The sequence below is a fragment of the Olea europaea genome, chromosome 3, assembly GCF_002742605.1.
Source record: "Olea europaea var. sylvestris chromosome 3, O_europaea_v1, whole genome shotgun sequence".
NCBI lineage: Eukaryota > Viridiplantae > Streptophyta > Magnoliopsida > Lamiales > Oleaceae > Olea > Olea europaea.
The window spans coordinates 10,348,390-10,371,785 of NC_036239.1; the positions used below are offsets into that span (position 1 = coordinate 10,348,390).

General features: G+C 34.4%; 1 long non-coding RNA gene across 1 annotated transcript; it reads right to left on the reverse strand.

The window, feature by feature from the left end:
- Positions 1–124: 124 nt before the first annotated feature.
- On the reverse strand, positions 125–1,760 carry LOC111385752. Its single transcript, XR_002701100.1, has 3 exons — positions 1,004–1,760; positions 833–925; positions 125–524 (listed from the first exon to the last, which is right to left on the reverse strand). It is a non-coding gene; the product is annotated as an uncharacterized LOC111385752 (long non-coding RNA).
- Positions 1,761–23,396: the final 21,636 nt, after the last annotated feature.

The following is a 23,396-nucleotide window of genomic DNA, read 5'->3' on the forward strand; positions in this document are numbered from 1 at the left end:
ACTCGGGTAATCTTTTTGCATTTAGATGGTATGGTTTAAAGAATCAACATATACGCTCAAAGTTTGCATTTCACCATCAAAATCCAATGCAGAAGTAGAGACCACGAAAATAAAGAATAGCATCTAACAATGTTCAATAACACCACGTTTGGACCAATATAAAAGAGAGCAGCTTCAATTTTACACTCAAATGAATCATAAAATAAAACCAATTTACTAAATTATCATCTTCAGTCAACCCAGTGAAGAAGAGTTCATGAGAAAGACTTAAATGCTATTACTTTCTCAAATATAAACTTACTCCCAAAACACAATTGTGTAGAGACTATATTAAATGAGAATGACAACATTACAGGCAACATCGGTATTGTCATAACATTAATTCCTCCCACAAAATGGTTATGTAATTGGTCGGCCTACCTTCGATGCAAAGGATTTGCTCAGGAACCACAGCAAGCTGACTTCTGTGCTGCTTGAGCACCCCCTGCAGTTTGGTCCGCTTGGGTAATCCTAATGGATGGAGCCTGCGACAACCAAATAGTGGATAGTTCAGTGCTGAGCAGTAATGAGCATGTTCGGCTAAACTTAAAAAGTTGAACGGGAATAAATAATTATAAAAATAATTTTTTTTTTTTATTAGTCAAAGTTGAAAATTAGCTAATTATGTAGACAGTAAACTACAAATACTTTCAAAATAAGTGAACTTTGTTACTTAAAAGTAAGAAAACAGTAAGTTATCCAAATATGTTTGGAAACAGAAGCAACTTTTACTTTTTAAGCTTAGCCAAACTTGCTCTTAAATATTCCCCAACAAGGAAAAAAAAAACAGTACCTCAGGTCTTGAGTCCGTCTCAGAAAGTCTTTGCTTTATATCCCTGCCTATTGAGAAGAAAACCTCCTCCACATTCATATTAGTCTTTGCACTCTGTTTAACATAATGTCATCGGAATAAAGTTCAGGCAAAAATATCTGCAACATCTACAACTCAACAAGCACAACTTACAGTCTCAAAGAATTTAATTCCATATTCATCAGCAAGTGCTTGACCCCTGGATGTTGGAACAGCCTACAGAAAGAAGTAAGCCAGATCAATATTAAATAGCAAAAACAGGCTAAGTTGCATATATAAGACATATAATTGATACATATTTGTGTCTAACCGAATGTAAAGTCGCCCATCTATTAATCAATATCCTATATGTTAAGTACCTCTAATAGTTACTGAATTATTTAGAGAGCAATATAGCTCCACATCCAAAATTAATGATTCAAGTTTCAACTGCCTAACAATTGACATCACATTAGAAAAAATCCTTGTAAAGTTTAATAGAAAGGAAATTAACTATATATATCAATATATTTAATGATTTTACTTTAGGCACAGACCAACTCATAGATAAGTAAAAGTTAATTAGTGAGCTGCCCGGCTTCCTATTACCTGGTTGCAATAAAATTAGAAAAATGTGATATTGTACTTTATACCCAATTGGTCATTTCTCCAAAATCCAAAAGAACATTTTGTCTGTCTCTACATAAAATTGTTAGCATGCAAAAATAGTTATTCATTTTTCGTATGCAACTCTCTCTTTGTAATGGTTTTCCTATTTTTAAGCTTCATTTGCATAGTTGATCAAGGAAAGACCAACAAAGCTTTTTCTTCATTTTCTAAATGTAATCCTCTCCTATAAACGTTTAATTTATGCTTTATTAGTCAGTTTAATATGATTATACTATCAAGAAAAGAAACAATTTGTCTAATTAGATTTTGATTTTCTTCTAAGGTTTATATATTTGATGATTGCTTACATATTATAACGCATAATGTCAAATGAGGTTTCAACACATCCAGCAAATCCTTATTGGGGAAAAAAAAAAAAAAAAAAAAAAAAAAAGAGTTGAAAATCCACAATAGATTAAGAGAACAGAGCAGATTCAGTACCTATGTCTAATCTAGAAAAAAGTAATAAACAATGCAGGTTGGATTGACAATGATTCTATGCTCTCAAAAGATGCCTACCAACTTAAATGGTAAATTTTCAGATGAACTATACTTTACATGACTGTATTACCTACGTACAAAAATGCCATAGTTCTTGCATAAATGAGAATGTAAAACTGGATGTATGGTTATATTAGGAATATACTTTAATTAATGGATGTTAAATCAAATTGAAGGAATGAAGAGTTAGATGGTTAATGCAGGGTGCTAATGAAGTGGTAATGCAGGCAAAACAATAATTTTGGTTATCAATAATCCCAAATGGATTAATTTAATGTCAACTATAGTGCTAGCTAACAAAAGAGCATAGAATAAAAGCTATGCAATTAATTCTACACTAAGAAATGCAAGAAGAACTTCTTAGTTGAAAAAAATTGCATAAATGAAATTTAACCATGAGAAATAAACCTTAAAATTTTCAAAAGGGCTGTAATTACATATACAATCTTGCAAAAGTTTTAATAAATACTAAATTCTAATCCATTTGCATCCTTGCAATAATAGTTTCTGTTGAACGTGAATTTTATTGGAAATCAGCGAAACCTAAACACAGAAGAGAAATAATGAAAAAATTTAAAAAAACAAATTAAAAAAAAAAAAAAAAAAACATACAAAAGCATAAACAAGAGATAATATATGTATATAGGAATCTCACTGAAAGTTCATAAACCCTAAACACGAAGAAGTAAACGACTAAAAAGAATAAATAAATGTAGAAAAAATGAACAAATACACACAACAAGAAGCAAGAGATAAAGATAAAACAAGATCTTATTGGAATTTGATAAACTCTAAACACAACGAAGAAGTCAAACAAAGAGAAATAGAAATAAAACTAGGGATGGGAATGGGGCTTGGGTAAGGTGGGGGAACCCCGTACTTGCTCCGTTGCCCGTTTAAGGCGGGGCAAAAAAATTACCCATTTATATACCCCTTTTTTAATTACTTTCATTCATTTAATTGAAACATTAATATAGTTATTAAATTTTTTAATTAATTTATTTATTTTTAAAAGTTAAATTATTCGAATATATTTGATAAAAATTAAGGTTTTTACTGCTTATCATATTCTTTAGATAATTTTAGTTGTCATTTTCTATTAGAATTAATGAAATTTTGTGGAGTTTTTTAAAGTATTGAATTCTTAAAAAAAATGTAGCGGGCAGGGCCTCTCGGGTATCAGGTTCGGCAGGTTTTTTTGCCATCCCTAAATAGAACAAATCAAGGAAACATTCACAACAAAAGGCAAGAGATGAAGATGCTTGAATGAGTCAAGGTTTACGTTTTGTGCAAATTTTGCCCTCTTTCGTAAAATTTGAAGAGTGATTCAAAGGAAGTTGAGTAATACACAAAAGAAGTTGAAGGGCTTCTCAAGATTTCAATTTCAATTTAGAAGTTGATTTATTTTATTTTATTTTTATTTTTTTGAAGGATTCATAGTTTTCTAGTTTTTTGAGATTGAGAGTGGAAAGGAATTAGGGTTGATGGAAAATCGCTGGAACTGAAAAGTATCCCATTCATATATGAATGTGAAAAATATATAATATACGGTATATTTTTAGCTCTTTTTAATCAACAATGTTGAACCAATTTTAAACCAACTCAATGTAAACATTTTGGTCCAAAGATAAACAGTAGATCGCCATCCCCTCTTTTAATGGAAGGTAGATCTTCAAGTACAATTGTGAGGTGATTAATTGTAGATTTTTCCACTTTTTGTACAATTTTTTTGTGTTGTCAACTCAAGGACATAATGATGTTTAATTTCTCTAGAAGGGCAATCCCAAAAATGACAATCTTGCAAAGATTTTTAAAAAGTGACATTTTTTAAAAATGTAAAGTCAAAAATTGACATGTAGTGCAATTTCCTCTTTAACTATTTTTATGTGTTTAACTAAAGTAAGGACATTTTACGCTTCGTGCAAGGACTTTGACTTTTTTAATTGTCATTGAGGGAAGTTATCAAAAATTATAAATTGCACTATTAAGTTAAAGGTAGCAATGTTTGTGCCAAGATTTGAAGGTTAAGGAGCATTTTGAAATAACTCAATGTAATGCCCCGAAATCTCTTTTATCTTTATTATTTTATTCTTTTATGAAAATAGGCTCGAGGTGTTACAAAAATCTTCTTCATCCAATCTAAGCGGAAAATCACTTTTATTAAGTGTTGAAATTTGAAAATGTGATCGATAATTCGATAATGATAAAATAACTATTTAAGTAAAATTTTCATATTATATATAATTTTTGAAATACTCAATTCCAAGCTATTAATTTAAGATTTAACGTAAAATGTCGAATGCTAGATCTCTAAAAATATTAAATAACGTGCAATAACATAAAGACATTATTCAAATAAAAGTTGACAATGATATTCTCTAAAAACTTTACTTTGCGATCCCACAAGCATCACTCGGTCAACATTCCACGCGTCCACACGACCCGCTCTCATTTGAAAAGTTATTGTAAGAGTGAATATTTTGAAAAATACTCCATAAGAATAAGTATACCTTCTTATTAACTTGATATAAATATAAATCCGACATAACATACCGACATTTCTTAGATTTAGAGCTCAAAGAATTTCTTAAAAATTCCTATATCCCGTTGAATTTAACATAACTAATCCAAATGTTCATCCCGTAGAATTTAACATACTTGACCTAATGGTCTATTCCGAAAGATTTAAAGAGAATTCGACCCGAAGCATTGATGCCAAAATTTATATAAAAATCAAGAAATATGATTTTACCACTTAGCACGATGTATTCTTACATCAATTGATATTCAAAAATTTATTTGAAAATATGATTGTAGACTTATAGTAAAAGAAATTATCTCTAACAAAGTATGCGGATGTCAAACTATAAGAAATGAAGTTTTGTGTTTTAAAAGAAAACTCACACACACACACATACACATACACATACACATACACATATATAATTCATTAAATTATAATATCCATTCATATTTTCTAGGAACTGTACCTGAATCTGAAATGAAAGTTTTCCTTTTTACTATTTTATTATTTTTATATTAATAAAATGTATAATTCGGGTTACTTTTCTTTCTATCAATATAACTCGAATATAAATAGTTCAAAATTATTTTTTTTCGTGAGCCCAATTTATTTTATTTAATACGATCTACAAAACGAGTATAATATTTTGTATATTTCATCAACTTTTAAATATACCTAAATATTCGATCCAACTAAGTTTACGATAAATTCTAAAAGCAAGGTAAATTTTTTATGCTAATAAGTGGGTATTGAGCTTATCTTTTAACGATTGAACTTATTGTGAGGACAAGACTAGACATGGACCATTCCATTTTCTAAATTACCAATATTAAGTTTAGGCCCTATATAAGAAGAATTCAGCGTGTTACACTCAAAAGGTTAGGGACCATTTTCCCCAATTTCTCTTTATTCTTTTGCTTATTTTATTTTATTTTTCCTAAATTTTTCTTTTTATTTTCATTTTTAATTTTTTTTATTTCTTAGAAAAAAGTAATAAACATTTTTTATTTTTAAATTCTTAGTCAAATAGATCAACTAAAATTACAATGAATGATTTCATCCATTTGAACAAATGCTAATAATTTCTCAAAAGTTTGTACAATTGTCTCCCCTAAAAAAAGGTTGATGATGGATTTACAAGCAAAATGAAATGTTAAGAATCTAGCTACTATTTACCCTTGAAAATCAAAAAAATAATAATTAAATAAATAAGGGAATAGTGGCCTCTGCAACAATCCACCACCAATAATACACAACAAATAATAGCTATATACACGCTGACACGCACCTGTATTATTTATTTATTCGTTTGATCTTGACACTACTTTTATCGTTTCCAAGCTTTAAAAAAATTGATTAATGCCCACAACGACTACAAAAAATAGATTTCCATATCTAATTAAGAACCACAACCATAAAAGCCCTCAAAGACTAATCTCCGCCACTCATCTTTCGAAGATGCCATATATGCTATCCTCAGCTTCGAAAATTGTAGTACGCTGTCAAATTTATTGAAGATACAGTTAAGAGATAACAAAAATGGGTCAACACATAATATTCATGTTGAGCTCGATTTTTGTATGCATACGTGGACAACAGATATTGGGCACACTCACCTATATGCAAGCTAATTCCAACATCCTTGGATATATCACTAGTCGGCAAAATATTTCGATTTGGGCGATGGAAAAACATTACAACATGAGACAAAAATGTTCAAATGCTGACGACATATATAAATGGGCTTGCATAATGAAGAACAACAAAAAACACACAAATCCAAAGTTAAGTATCCAACTCAAACAATATGGGATGATAAAGCCAGAGAAAAGATGAAGACTAGTTCCAAGTGTATATTGTTGCATTAGCCTTCAAATGATGCGATGAGGGAGTATTTCTAGTGTTATACATGAAATGGTTTTCGTTGAATGAGGAGGCATGTGAACTCATCTCCTTAGCTAAAGCGCTCGATCTTAGGCATCAATCTAACATTACATGCATGTGGCACATTTAATACCCTTAAAAGGGGACAGTCACTCTATAGCCTATGCTAACAAGATTTTGACATATCACCCATTACAAATGTCATATCAATCATTCGAATAAGATTTTAACAACTAGAGATCTTTGAAGGGTTGGGTCATTATATTCTATACATAAGCATCGGATTGAGCCTCTGAACCACAACCGCTTCGGTGAAAGGGCTTCAGTACCAACATTTTGCCACTTTCAAGATGAGCTTCTGCCAGCCTCATGTGAGATACCACATAGGATTTATATGGAGCCTTGGTGATGAAGTGTAACAATAGTCTCCCAAGTCCATGTACAATTATTCATATTATGCATGGACTTCTTTTTTGTGTATGAATCTTCATTAGGACAAACGTTTTCCTGTCATGGTTAGATTTTTTACACAACACAATACTCTCACAAGTCAAAGTATACATATTGATAACATAATTAGAGTTTGAAATAATAACGTGATCATTATATGCTATGGTGTTCACATGAAGTGCTGAAGCTATCTAAGAAACTGTGGAAATTTAGCAAAAGAACTGAAGCAATGAGGTGCTAAAGTACTTTGTTTGAAGAATTGCTGAAATTTTGTTGAGGAGCTGAAGCAATAAAGTGCTAAAGCTCAATCAATTTGAGGGTACTTTTTGATTATCGGGCCAATGATTTGATCTTTTATGTATTACCCAGAAAAGACAAATGGAACGATTCAAATTTCGATACACACACTAGCTGTTACATTTAATGCATAATGATAGTAGTATTGCCACATTTTCAAGCTGACATGCCAGCATATGCGTATGAAACCGCATCAATCTAAAGCGTAGATAACAAAATTTGTTCGAATTTTATGGTTTAAGTTGATGCATGAAATAGATGTTTCAAATTAAATGGACCCATATGTAGTGGCTGATATTTACTGGCTTTGCCAACTAAAGCCAAAATCTTACCATTTTAGTGGTTTTCACTTTCGTAAAATCTGAAATCCTCTCAAGTATAACTCTCATGCCATCACTTACTTTATGGCGCCCAAAGTTCTTAGTGTTTCTTCTTCCATTCTTGTTACGTAATTTACTTCTTTCCATCGTCTTTTTCTTCCCACATTCTATTTTTACTTCCATGGTTTCTGGTTCCAATTTCAGTGTGAGGAGGGTAAATGTTCAGGCGGCAACCCTAAAGTCCAAGGTGAGCATTGTTTGAGTCAGGAAACAAGCCTTACTTAGTGGATCGAGTAGAGATCCATGAGTGAGGGTCTTACAGAATATAAGGCAGGGTAGGGGTCGGGAGAATTGCTTTTATTATAACCTTCTAGAAGTTAACTAAAATTAAGGAAAAATATAGGATCCCAATACAATAGAAGTCTTAGTACCCGAGACCGACGAATGTTCCCTCTATCTAATGTCAGGATGTTTGACTGTTAGTGAATACCTGTTCAAGGCAAGTATGCATCTATCTCTGCATCTATTTCTTAGGGCGGTGCTAAGGACTTGTATGTTGGCTCCAACATAGTTTTTCCAAATGGGCGGAGCTAGTTAATAAGGGCTTACTTCTTCTAGAAGTAGATCTTACTTGGCGAGGACATGCCTCTGTGCGTTTTCCAAACAATATTCGAGTCTCGTATACTAGGGAATGGAAAATTGAAGCGATGGTTCTATATAACCCCTAAGGAGCCCATTATCATGTTCTGCAATGGAGTGATTTGAGCTTGAACGTGATGCAAGAATGTCATAGCACAAGATGGGAAATGCAGTAAACTTATGGAAAATTAGGTCTAAGCTTTGGCAATACATGGCAATGAGGACGTCACCTAATTCGGTGGAAAAGTGACTTATGTCTCCATGGTCATGACAAATACATTCAAGTTGCAGCTGGAAAAATCAAGAAGGGCATGTGATACGCTACGTCAAGACGTAACTACCTGTAGCAGGAAATGCAAGCTAAAAATTAGGTAGCATAGGCAGTGTGTTGCGGTAGGATAGAACTACCTGGGGTAAGGAAGGTAGGTAAGGAAAACACAAATATTGCGGCAGAGGTCGCACGCAAGCAGAACTCAAACAGGCTGTGCGTAGTCTGCAACGGTTGACGTAGATAGTGACATGGTAAACTGTGCAGACCATATGCAGGCGACAAATGCGTCAGGTTGTGCAGGCAGGGGAAACATCAAAAGGGAACATAGGGATGGAGATCAAATTTTTCTAGGTTGAAAAACATTATCTTGAAAGAGACAAATATCATGGACTGCAGTCAATGGTTTTGGAAGTAAGTAGGTGCCAACTTGTGCAACTTACATAAAGAAGTCAAATCCAACTTGACTATAACAACTTGCTTAAGTAAAGTGCAATTTAAGTACCACTTGATCAAGGGTAGAAGCAAAGCTCAACTTGAATATTTCTTCTACGAAGAAAAATGCCAAGTAGCATTGAATTGGAAGGCAAGATACATTGTTCATGACAACTTCCATTGATTTTGTAGAGACTTGCCAACTTGTATAGAGTTGGGATTGGACATATCCACTTACACAAAAGTGTAGAGATTTGTAATTGGAAAAGATGCACAATCAAATTTGACTACTACTTGCACAATGGAGGTGGATTGCAACTTGCAATTAATGATGCCCCCTGAATCAAATAAATTTGGCCATTGATTCCAACTTTCCTAGTAAGAGTTTGCTTATAAATAAAGTACTTGGTATTTGTAAATTTCCATGAATCCAATGGAGAGAGTGATGGAGAGTTGAGAGAATCTTTCCATGGATGGAAAGAGAGTAAAATGAGATATTCTCTCAATCATGATATGGAGTATTGAGTGAAAGATATGAAGAGAAAATACTTGAAAGATAGTAAATAGTTTTCTCTTCCATTTATACAAAGAGGTTTTCCTAGATTTATGTATATGTTCCTTTTCTCATAATTTCTTACTCAGTTAATATAATTTAGCCCCATAAATTAAATTATCTTGGTGGTTTAAGACTAATTTAATGTTATCTCGTGGGGATGAGAGTTGTAGAGCATTAAGATTGTACGGTGCAAAGTTCGAATATGATAGTTGAGTTCACGGGAGGTTCTTGGAGCTAGATCTCAATATACTATAGAAATTAAGGTAGAGACGAGGGGATGTGGTGTTCTCCTTCTAAAAGGAAAGAAGACTTGAAGTAAAAGCAAAGCTTCGAAAATTCCTAACACGAAAGAAAACTTGACTCGATCATAGCCAAAAAGCATGATAGGGTTGAATCTTTGGAGCACTCATTTGAAACGTTTCAAGGCAGAGAAAGATGATTTCTGGGCTGTAGATGTTGGACCAGTTGCCTTAGGGGAAGATTTCGCCTCTCTCAGGCAAAAGACACTAATTTTGTTGTTGCTATATAAAGAAAGGTGAACCAGTCGACCATGACACTGAAGAAGTTGAGCAAAAAGCTCAAGCAATGTACTAGTGGAGGAGTCGCTACTAGTGTTGTTGCCCCAAGGATTGAGTACCCAAAGCCACAAAGCTATGACAGTTGAAGCGATGTAAAGGACTTGGAAACCTTTCTATAGTAGATAGAAGTGTACTTTGAAGGCTACGGACCGCTTCAATGAAACTCTTGAATACTGCAACATTGTGGTGGAGTCCTAAGCAATGCAAAATTGCAAAAGGAGCTTGCAAAATTTAAACTTGGAACGAATTCAAAAATGAGCTAAAGAGGCAATTTTAGTTAGAGAACATAGTGTACAGGGCCAATAAGAAAGTAAGAGAGTTGAAATATATGGGGACAGTACCTGAATATGTTAAAGAGCTCATGACTCTTATGCTTCAAACACAAGCATGCTGGTTGTGTGAGTTTGGTGAAATGGAAATTGCAACGTTGCACAGTCAAAACCTTAGATGAGGCGAATACAGTTGCCAAATCCTTGACAGAGTTTGAGAGAAATGTAGAAACGGAGGCTAAAATTTTCAAACCCGCTCGAGGAAATTTTGGCGAAAGTCGACGAGACGTAAGGAAGGATGAATAATGGAGAAAGTTGAGTTGAAGATCAAATCTCAAAGTTGTTTATAGATCCAGCAACAAAAAAATGCTTCTTGGATGAAGGAGTATAAGGCAAGAAAAAGGGTAAGTTTGTTCATCGCAGTTGGTTCATTCGTAAATGGTCACATCTCATGTGAAATTGTCCTAAATTAAGGTCATTGGCATCCATCTTGGGGAGACACCAAGAAGGCTTTGAAAGACAAGACTCGGGTACGAGTCGGATTGGTTCGCTGCAGCTATTTAACGCATTAAATACAAAAATCTTTTCGAGGGCAAACAACAAAAAAGGATCTTAGTATATGTTCCATACCATTTCTGTGGGGACAAAAAGGAGAAAATTTTCGATATGCAATTAACTAAAAGCTAGAAAGAGGAAGAATTGAAAATTGATCATTAAATTGATGGTACGAATTTACCAGTTGAAGATAGGAAAATAAGGATGTGATGCCCGCAAAATTTCTAATAAAACTACCATAGAGGAAAGAATATGATAAAGCATTGTCAAATTAGCTAAAAAGTAGGTAATCTAACTTCTATTGGGTTCATAGCCTTGGCATAAGCGATGGAAAAGGGGGTTTCTTTGGGGACGATTTGGCTTGTGGCCCAAATAGCCTACAGTACTTGAGGTAGCTCTTTGACTTTTGCTACCTTGGAAGCATCAAGTTTCATTTTCAATGTGTACTTGATGGTTTTGTTGACAGTTCCTACTTGGCCATTTGCTAGGTGATGGTGAGGTATAGAAAAGTGCTTATTAATCCCAAGTTCTTCACGTGGGTTTCTGACCTTTTTGTTTAAAAATTGTCACTCATTGTCTCATAAAATTAAATTGGAAATCCTGTACTGACATATAATATTCTTCCACAAAAATTTAGAAGTATTAGCTTCTATGATTTTGGCTAGGGGCTCAACTTCAACCCATTTAGTGAAGTAGACAATGGCAACGATAGTAAAACTTGCTCTACTCCTACTTTTAGGTAGGGAGCCTATGGGGTCAGTTCCCTATTTGACAAACGGCTATGGGTTGAATACCAAAGTTAGCGCTTGAGAAGGTTGTACTTATCGTATTTTCCAAATTGTATCAAATCTTTTTCAACATAGGCCAATAGTATCCTTATTGTAGTAATTTCTATGTTAATGTGAGTCCTCCAACATGATTCCCACAAATACCCTCGTAGATTTCACGGAGGATGTAAGTAGCATTTTCTCCTCTGACACATTGAAAAAAGGTCAGGAAAAATCTCTCTTGTAAAACGCTTCATCTTGAAAAATGAAATGTGCGACTCTTCTTCTGAGTTTTTGTGCTTCTTTCTTGTCATTAAGGAAGTTTACTGTGGGTTGTATCCATGATGGCATACATTTTATCCACATTACCTTGTCCCCTTAACAATAGAGTGTTTAGGAAGGTGCTTGATGGGCACCAGTGCTAACAACTCAAAATCCTTACTGCTAGCCAATTTTGATAGAGCGTCAGCATGTGCATTTTTCATGTATGGGATCTGTGCTAACTCAAAATTTTAGAAGGATGTAAGAAAATCCATGGCCAACTTAAAGTATACAGCTATACCTTTGTCACTTGCAGTGAAGTTGCCATTAACTTGGCTAACTACTAGCTAAGAATTGCTAATAATGAGCTGCGACTTCACTTGCATCTCATTAGTTAATCTAAGACGTAGAGCTTCATACTTTGTCGCATTGTTAGTGGCCTTGAATTTGAATCACACTATGCAGTTAATCTTGTGATCTTCAGGACTAACTAGGGCCACGCCCACCTCTCCAAAGGAACCATCTACAAATAGGCTCCATGTAGGGGCTCTGCAGGCTCCATTTCTGGCGTATTAGCAAATTCAGCCACAAAGTCTACAAGGGCTTTTGATAGAGGTTCTTGCTTTGAAGATAATGGCGAATTCCCTAAACTCCACAACCTATTTCATCAACCTTCTTAAAGCATCAGGCTTCTGAAACTCGTTTATATGAAAAGTTGGTTAATGCATAAATGTTGTGAACTAAGAAATACGACCTCAACTTCCTAGATACAGTGGCCAAAGAGAGCAAGCTTCTCCCTATCATGGTAGCAGGTCTCCGTCACTAGAATTACCTTACTCACATAATAAATTCACAGCTGGTGGGCACCTTCTTCTTTTTCAAGAATTGAACTAATTTTATCATTAAAGAAGGCCAAATAGAGTTGTAGGGGCTCATCAGCCTTAGTCTTTGAGACGAATGAGCCCTGTCCTAGGAGCTTCTTGAAGTCCTGAAGGCCTCTTTATACTCTTCCATCTCCTGAAATTTCTTTCCTCCTTTGAGGATCTTAAAGAAATAAAGGCACTTGTTAGTGGATTTTGAGATGAAAGGACTCAAGGCTACCACATACCCTTTTAAGCTTTGTACTTCTTTTGGCTTTTAAAGGGACCTTAGTTCGATCAAGGCCTTGATCAGGTTGGCCTCTATGCCTCTCTAGTTGACTATGTACCCTAAGACGTAGACTTCAATTATTTTGCCAATAACATCGATAAACGTCTTATTGACAAGTCTTTGATAGGTAGCCCTTACATTTTTTCAACACAAATGGCATCACTCAATAGCAATAAATGCCTCTATCTGTTATGAATGATGTATTCTCTCCATCCGCTGGGTATATGAAAATCCGATTATAGTCTAAATAGACATCGATGAAGCTCAATAATTCGTGCCTAGCGGTGGAACCTACAAGTTGGTCTATCCTTAGATGTGGAAAATATCCTTCAGACAAACTTGGCTGAGGTTAGAGAAGTCAATCCATGCCATCCATTTACCATTCTGCATCTTTACCTTGACTGTATTGGAGATCCACTTCGGATAAGTAGCCTACCTAATGAAGCCATTGCTTATCAACTTTCGCACTTCTTTCTTTAAGGCCTTAAACCTTTTCGAGTTAATATATCTCTTCTTTTATCTATGAGGTGATCTTTAGAATCAATTTTTAGGTAGTGGCAACTATCTTTCGGATCAACGCCAATTATGTCATGTTGCCTCCAAGTGAAGACATCAAGATTTTTGCACAGAAAGCTGCTGAGCTTTTTCTTAGCCTTGGTATCAGATCCTTTCCCACTTGCAACCCTTGGTAGGGTCTTAATAATTTATCGAAAATCTCTCCAGATCTTCTACTGAGGCTGTTTGGAATTCAGACTCCATGATACTAGGGTTCAACTCGTCAAATATGTTCAGGGGCGTCCATCAATTCGAATTCCTCTTGTCCAGAGGTATGTCATTCTTCAAGGGCATCGACAATGTCAACATCCATTACCACCATACTGACATCCCTAGGCTTGGCTCTTCTTGTGGAGTTTAGGTAGCACTCCCGTGCTCCCATCTTATCACTTCTAATTGTGGCTATTCCATACAGAGTTGGAAATTTCATACACAAGTTGAGGACCGTTTGAGGTAGCGCACCCATGTCAACGACAAAAGTGATTTTCCCCTTGGGATAATTATATCCCCAATGAAGCGTATAATAGGGTATATATGAAAGTCAATTCGGGGTCCACAATCATCTTAGCAAAGGTGGTTTGAAAGATGATGTTGATGCAGCCACCGTTGTCTACTATCATCCACTTTAACCTGTTGCGAGCCATCACTACCCTTACTACAAGGACATCACAATGGGGTAGGCAATAGCATTTTCTTGGGTGAAGGTGATAGACGATAGTTGCCTTCCTCGGGAACTGTTGTCGACTATGTAACTAGCAATTGTGGGGTCTTTTATCTCATTTGCATAGTTTCTTTGGTCATTCCTGGTTTCCCTGCCAACATAGAAGCCTCCAAATATCGTCTTTATCTCTCGAATATGCACGTCAGTTGCACCTACTGGGGGTCCATACGATGTCTTTATCTTTTTTTGGGCCTCTTTCTATTACGCTTTCTCCACCGTCCTCCGTCATGGGAATGTTCGTCGATGGGTTTGTCTCTCCTCTTTATGCCTAGGCTATTGGATTTACCTAGGTGGGTGCAAATCCTTTTAAGGAGGGCTATCATTTCTTTGGCCATCCCGATGTTGGGCAATCTCTTTACAGTTTATCGTGTCATAACTGTAGAACTGATGGTAGTACAGTAGTGGGGTGCACCCGACCTATTTCTAGGTCTGACACTTTGTCCTAGGCTTCTTTCCCTTTGGGAGCTCGCTACCCATATTCACCTGATTGTGTGTTGCTAGGTTCTACATCATCGTAGGCCAGCGTGTGCATCGCATTCAATGTAACCGTGGCAAGTGATTGGCCTGGTTTGGAGGCGACCACATGGCCGACCTAATATCACTATTGGTCCATCATATGAGAGGTAGGTTATTTTGCTGTTTCCTCTAAGGGGATGAGAGACCCCTACTGGCCACTTTTGACTTACGTCAAAGAGCAAATGTATATTAACATAAAAGGTAATAAATTCGATTTGATGGTTGGTTTCTCATTTCAGATAAAATCTCCAAGGTCTTACAAAGTAGCTCCAAAATATATTACAACTCTTCTACGCTACCAGAATGATGAATCACAGAATTAATACAAACAAGGGTGGGAGATTTTTTTGGCATTTTTTTATCAAAGCATGAGCCCCACACACATGAGTCTCTCCTGGTAAAATTCTGAAAGAATATTTCTGTACAAATAGAACAATACAATATCTTATATATATATTAGATGTTTTTCATTAAATTCCTTACTAGAAACAACTTATTTTGTCTATTCTTATTTCATCTCAACAAAATTTGAAGATATCATATAAAAATAAATTACAAGAATACCTAAGAAATAAGTTGCTCCCATTGCCCTTATACGATATGAAGCATGTATCTTCTAATCCGTTACTCTTCAAATCAAGGACTATAGTAAATGAAGAAATTTTTGAAACAACACATACATATGGAAGTAAGAAACTGGCTAAGCAAGAGGTAGCCAAATTGGCTCTTGTGATGCTAAGAAGATAATCTCGACGAAGAATCTGATTTATGTTTGTAGCTCCAGTAAATACCCAGAATCCCGTCCCTGATTTTCACAATTTATAACGTCGTTTATAGCAAATCGAATATATTTTCCCCAAATTTGTAGTATGTATAAAGTTTTGGAATAAATTAAGTTAAAAATAAAATATTATTATTCTTAATCATGGATTATCCTTTGAATCTACATTTAAGGAAGACTGAATTAAGACCGAGTTTCGGCTCTTGATGTTTTAATCTTTTTCTTTTTCTTTTTTAAATTTTTTTGTGTACAGTAGCTTCTAGCAGCCAACGCCAGTACCTATTTGAAAAAACTTGTTACTTGGGGAGCTTCACAACCCATATTCGCAAGCTAACGCTGCAAATGGGTATAGTGATACTGACCTAAGCAAAAAAATTTGATGATCCAATTTTGATTGAATTATAAAGTGTTGCGGTTTACATTTGGAGTTTATATTTTATTGAATTATGAAGTGTAACAATTTCTATTTAAGAGGAGTTTTGAAGTCTTAAAGATTAAATCCAATGTTTCATATTTGTTAAAAAGCAAGTTTTTGGGAAGTTCAACATAGTTTCACTTTGTTTGTAATCTCTACAGAGGCTAAGAGGCTGTGATTTTGTTTCGTCTTTGGAAAAAACCGAGTGTTTAGGAAGTTTATTTGTTTGTAATATCTATAGAGGCCTAGAGGTTTTGTTTCTCTAACTTGATCTTAGGAAGTTTATTTGTTTGTTATCTCTACAGATTCAATGAAGCACAACTTTATGGCTTTCACTGATAGTTTAATGTTTATAATGTATCTTGAATGTTAAGGATTCCATGAAGCTTTTGGGAATGCTTGTGCATTGTTGAGAAAAAGAAAATGTTTTCCAGTTAAGTTAATGCATCACTTTTTTGAAGCTATATTTCTTGGATAAACTTTAAAGAAATCATTTGACTTGGCATGGTGTATAAATTCATCATGCAAGAGATATATCTGCAACGTGTGGCGACAAGGGAACCATTAATGCCTTTGTTTAATATGTCAATTGTCTCGTCTGTTTTGTGCATCGATAAATTATATTGTTGATTTTCTTTGTTTGTTTTTCAACATATTTTGCACTTTCCTTTTCTTTCCCTCTCATAGTTTCAGAAGATATCAAAATATTGTCTGGAGAAGAAACGTGATACGTTGGCATTTGAGATGGAAGGGAATGCTTGTGAAGGTGATCCCACACCAAAATCATCAAAGACTTGTACAAAGATTAGCTTGGTTGAATGTGACACATTAGCTAGTGGCAATACTTATCCCATATAATCTTACTTGGGTGTCACTTTAGCTATCAGCTCGAAGCATTGGAAAAAAGTACTAAATGGAAACACTATTGTGTTCTTAGAGACCGGTTCTAGGAAGACCCTGATTGCAATCATGCTCCTTCGCAGCTATGCCCACCTTTTTAGAGCTATTACATTTCATTGTTATATTTTTGGTCCCTACTATTGTTTTGGAAAAAAAAAAAAAAAAAAAAACCAATGAAGGATGAAAGCTTTCTGATAAGGTGGTCATAGATGCGTAGGAGCATGATTGCAATCAAAGTCTACCCAAAATCGATCTTCAAGAATACAATGGTGTTTTCCTTTAGTGCTTTTTCCTGTGCTTCCAGTTAATAGCTACATTGACATTAAAATAAGATTATTCTAAGATAATGAAATAGTTATACATTAAGTCCTCCCCTCAAGGCCGACATCGCCTCCCTATCAATGACTTGCACAATGTATGTCATTTCGTTGGTAAAATGGGCTAGAAAGCTCTTCAATGTCTCCTCAGGCTGTTGTCTCATGTCCTCGAGGTGCTAGATAGGAGATTTTCTTTCTCTACTTGTTACAAATTGCTTTAAGATGGCACTTTTAAATTCTGGTCAACTTCTAATGCTACCAGCTGGTATTCTACTATACCAAATTTCAACTGTTTCACTTAAAGTCAAGTGGAAGGCTCTACATTTGACAATGAGAAATGCACCCTTCAAACTCATATTTGTTTGGTAACTATTCAAGGGCTTAGCTGGGTCACCTCTACCATCATATTTTGAGTATTTTCGATGGCATATAATGGCTTGGGATAGGAACATTTGGGCTTAGCTGGGTCACCTCTCCCATCATATTTTAGTATTTTCGATGGCATATAATGGCTTGGGACAGGAGCATTTCCCTATCCTTGTGAAAAAATGTGGATTATAATTATCATCAAGGTCGCAAAACCTTTGTGCTTCATCTGAATCCTCATTTTCATCGACCTAGTACCTGGGGACAGATGAGATGGACTTGCCGAATCCCTTGCTACCACCTCCCTCCTTTGGCACTTATTTTTAGCCGAAAAATTTCGTGGAGCATGACGTTGCCTTTCCTCATGCTGTCTCGCCAAGGAAGATGGTTGAGGCTAACTACTAGGCGTTAGAGGTGGCTGGAATGGCCTGTTCCTAGGTCCTGCAAGGCTGAGTCTCTCAAATACACTAATAAACCTTAGGGATATAAGTTCGGGCTCATATTCTAGGAGAAAGTTATCTTCCATGTCTATTGGGTCCTCGATGGGTCGACCAAATATGTAGTTTAAAAAGATATCTACTGCCAACTCCCTTTCCAATGAGCTATTCTCTCTTGCATGCCAGTGGGATGGAGCTCTTTGGCATTGGAATTCATCCTCCTGAGGATAATACCCTTGTGGTGCATAAGGAAGAATTGGTTACCTGAGTTTTTGTATGGCCATGTTTTGGTGGGTGATATTCCTTACATTAGCAGCCATGGTTTGCTATTTCCCGAGTGATTTAGGCAACAACTCTCATCCTACCTTGCCTCTGATGCTGGTGAGGTCAACACTAACCTGCTAAGGCGGTTCTTTGGGAAATCCCTTCCTCGGGGGTTTTCTCTTACCCTTCTAGGTAAAATATCATGATCTAAACTCATTCTCCCAATGTCTTTCTAACTATATTGTTGTAAATTTCAACTTTTTGTTTAGGACTTCCATTTGTTCTTTACTTGAGAACAAATCCTTTTTCAAGGGAGATGCCCAACAACTTGTCGACGATGTTTTTTTCTTGAGGATGTTCGTCGCTATGATTCGATTTTCCACAAATGGTGTTAATCATTGATCTGGATTTGTGTATGCACACATGACACAAATACTGGGCCCACTCACGTCCACACAAGCTAATTCCAACACGCGTGTATGGATCATTAATCGTCAAAATGTTTCGATTTTGGCAAGGAAAAAGCTTGAAAAAGCTTTACAATACAAAATAAAAATGTTCGGATGCCGACGCATATATAAATAAGATTGTCTAATAAAGAACAATAAAAAACACACAAATATAAAGTTAAGCATCCAACTTAAACAAATGGAATGATAAAGCCAGGGAAAAGATGAAGTATAGTTCCAAGTGTATATTGTTATATTGGCCTTCAATTGATGCAATGAGAGAGTATTTATAGTGTTACACATGAAATGGTATTTGTTGGATGAAAAAGCACATGCATTCATCTCCTTAGCCGAAGCATCCTATCTTAGACATCAATCTAATCTCACTAGCCTGTGGCATATTTAATGCCCTTAAAAGAGGACAATCACCCTACAACCTATGTGATAAGATTTTGGCATATCACGTATTACAAAGGTCGCAACATCATGTGAATAAGATTTTATTAACAGGAGATTCTCGAAGGAAGCAAGTCATTCCATTTCATGCCTAAGCATTGGATTGAGCCTCCGAACCACCACCTTTTCGATGAAAGGGCTTCAATACCAACACTTCGATAGTTCAAAGATGAGCTTAGGCCAGTCTCATGTGATATGCCACATAAGCTTCATATGGAGCGTTGGTGGCGTGGCATAATAATTAATTAGGGTTTGAAAAATATCTTTTTCTTTTATTTTGTCTAGACCTAATATTAATACTTATAATTTCAATTCTTTCTATTGTGACGTTGTTTTCAAATGTTCTTGATAACTTGGGAATGGTTGTTTTTGGGTATTCAATGATATATTATACTTAATAAAATTTGAGGATTGATAGAAGTTAGAAGATAGGGATGAGTTCAATAAGATATTGAGCGTTGAATTGACTTATGTTAAAGGTAATGATTATTTTTCAAATAAGTGTGTCAAATTTATAAGTAGAAAAAACGCTTTCGATATATCAAAACATTTTCTTCTTACTAATGACACGATTAGTCTTCGTACATTTTTGAACTCACAAAAAGGGTAATTAGCACAAAACGTCCATACCTTTCAATATTTTGTGGAAACATCCCTACCTTCGTTTTTTTACGGATTACACCCTCACCTTTACTTCTTTTTTTTTTGCGCAAAACGTCCTTCTGTCAACTCCCCATTAAAATACTCCATTAAATCAAAAGGTAATTAGCACAAAAGGTCCCTACCTTTCAATATTTTTCTGCAAAACGTCCCTACCTTTCATTTTTTGGCATAATTAGCACAAAAGGTCACTATCTTTCAATGTTATTGTGCAAAACGTTCATACCTTTCATTTTTAGCATTTTCACCCTACCTTTCACCATTCATTACGCAAAAGGTCCTTTTCATCCATTTTTTCAATAAAATGACAAATTTACCCTCCTATTCAAATAAAACAAAAAGAAAAAAATAATTAATTGCAATCATAGTCCTAAATCTTTCAAAACATTAGAGATAAATCATAAATTCTCCACTACCGTCACTTTCACAATCCCACCAAGCCACCACCTATAGATCCATATAGCACAACCTTTCGATCACAACACCTATCGGACTCCACCACCACCAGCCTCGCCTCACTCTCTCCAATATCCTCCTCTATAGTATCGGTCACCAATCTGTCCGAAACAACCACATTTAAGGTGGTGGAGTCCGTTGGGCATGGTGACCGAAAGTTGGTGTTATGTTAATTTATAGTTGGCAGCTTGATAGGTTGTGAAAGTGGTGGTGGTTGAGAATTTATGATTTCTTTGTAATTTTTTAAAAATTTAAGGACTATAGTTGCAGTTGGTAATTCATATTTTCTTTTTGTTTTATTTGAATAGTGGGTAAAATCGTCGTTTTATTGAAAAAATGGATGAGAATAACCTTTTTCGCAATGAAAGGTGAAATGTAGGGGTGAGAATGCTAAAAATGAAAGGTAGGGACGTTTTGCACAATAACATTAAAAGATAGGGACATTTTGTGCTAATTATCTTTTGATTTAACGGACTATTTTAACAGAGAGTTGATAGAATGATATTTTGCACAAAAAAGGATAAATGTGAGGGTATAATCCGTCAAAAAAGAAAGATAAAAATATTTTCCACAAAAATATCGAAAAGCATGAACGTTTTGATCTAATTATCCCTCACACAAAAATGGTAGTGAAATGTTACAAAGTACTGCCAATAAACATTTTCTTGCTGCCACGTTGTAATTTTTTATTGGTTTTAAGAAAGTAAAGTCTATCCACTATAAAGCAGGATTTGACATATTTTAAAACGTGCCTCATATTTGTGAAATGCAATAAAAGCTTGGACCACTACAAATAGAATTCCTCTTTCAATTGAGGACCGTTTCCATAAATCTTTTGAGAATATTTCGTAAAAATTAATAATTTCGGAAACTTATACATAATGATGTCCATGCACTCACATGATTGTGGAGAGTGACCATCATTATGTACATAAATTTTAAATAAAATATAACAAATGAGGTCTCGACATATAAAATGTCTGGAAAAAATTAACAAAAATATTCCTTTATTAGGAAATATAGGCATTAATATACCGATACATGCTCTTTTCACCAAGAAATGTGACACTTCGCCCCTATTTGATTTAACTAAAAGATTTGATTAAAATCTAAATAAAAGTCAAAATTAATTTAACCACATATTTCATTAATTTTATTAAAAGTTGTTAAAATTTTGATTTTTTTTTTAAATCAAGCAAGGACTTCATTTAATTAACTTTGAATAAATAAATAAATAAATAAATAATATATATATTAAGGTTTGATCCCATTTCCCTGTTTACTAATGAATAATACTATTTAAAGTATCGATAATCGTCATATGTAACATATAAATGATGATTTGTTATTTGATGAATAAGACAATAAAGAACTACTATATTAATGTATCAAATAACAAACTATCATATTAATGTATTAAGTAACAATCTGTCATGTAAATGCCACTTACGAATATTAACGATAGTCTCCATTATGAATAGTATTACTCTTTACTAATTAATCATTTTATCCACTAGTTCCACGTGTCTACAATAATTGTTATTATTATAAATTCAAGAATCAAATGCCACAATTGTGGGGGTCCCCACACACCACATAGTTTAATTAATTAATTAATTGAAATTGACACAATTTTTTTTAATATACATGCATTCTAGGCACGTTGCAAACATTTAGAAAACTACTTAATTTAAATTAGTTGCAAGAAGACAAGGTCCATAGTCGACACTAACCACCATTCAAATCTCAAGAAATAAAGCTAAATAAAAAAATGTGTACACACCAAGAGCAATCAATGACAGAATATAGGAATAAATAAATAAAAAATTATCGGTCAAAGTACTTTAGACACAGTGGTATTAAATAAAATGAAAGAATATAGACAAAAAATAAATAAATAAATAAATAAACTTTATCGGTCGAAGTACGTTAGACGTGATAATATTAAAAAAAATTTGTTTATTATTTCTTTAAAATATTATGCATTAAACATGATCAAAGAGTCTAGACGAATTAAAAATTTTCCATATCAAACTATAATGTTGTGTTGACTAAAATCGAAAAAGGTCTAAAGTTGAAGATATTGGGTTTATCTCTACTGTAGTGATTGTAAAATCTAAAAATAAAATGTGTTTAAAAATTGATAGTATGAAAAATACTCAAAGTTCATTGTGAAAACCAAAATACAAAACTGCACTCGTCTGGAAAAAAACTTGCTTTCACTTCACATGGGCTTCTGTCTTCTCCATTTAAAACATGGGAACCATTCAGCTTTAGTCATAGACGTACTAAAAAATTTTGATGGTCCCTTCCACCTCCCTCTTTATTTAATTTAAGAGTATTAACTTTTGGATTTTATTTATTTATTTATTTATTTTATGAATTTCATTAACTTAAATATAAGGGAAAATTGCAACAGTTGTTCATAACATTTTCATTTTTTGTAAACTTTACTCTAACATTCATTTTGTGCCAGCAAAAATCTCTAAGCTTTCATAAATATGCACTTGAAATCCATCTGAACGGAAATTGTCCAAAACATTGCCAATTGACCGGAAATATTTCTTAAATTATCTGCTACTTCGCTAGTTTTATTCAATGTTGATACTTTTTTGAACGTTGTTTTTCGACGGTTTTATTGGATGTTGATTACTTAATTTTTTCGGTCAATTGACCGTGTTTTGGACGGTTTCCGTCCAAGTGGACCTCAATTGCATATTTGTGAAAGGTTATGAATCTCCGTTGACACAAAATGAAGGTTAAGGTAAAGTTTGCAAAAAATAAAAATATTAGGGACTGCTACTACAATTTTCCCTAAATATAATAACTACATTATTATTTATTGTAAAACAACAATATAAGATTACTTTCATAATTACTCATCATCTCGAGGTAAACTAATGTAGGTCGAATGTCAATAGTATATTAGAGATATCTGATCCCTCCATTCACATGTTGAAGGTTCATTAAGAATCTTTAACCATCTTATTTAGTCCTTTAGGCCATCTTCGAGAACAAAAATTTGTTTGCTTATTCCACTAGTCCAAATGAATTATAAAATCGAATCTTAAATCTATCCACAGAGATTAATTATCTCTCTCGAGTAAATTAACCATATACATGCCCGAATTCACTGTATCATGTAAAAAATA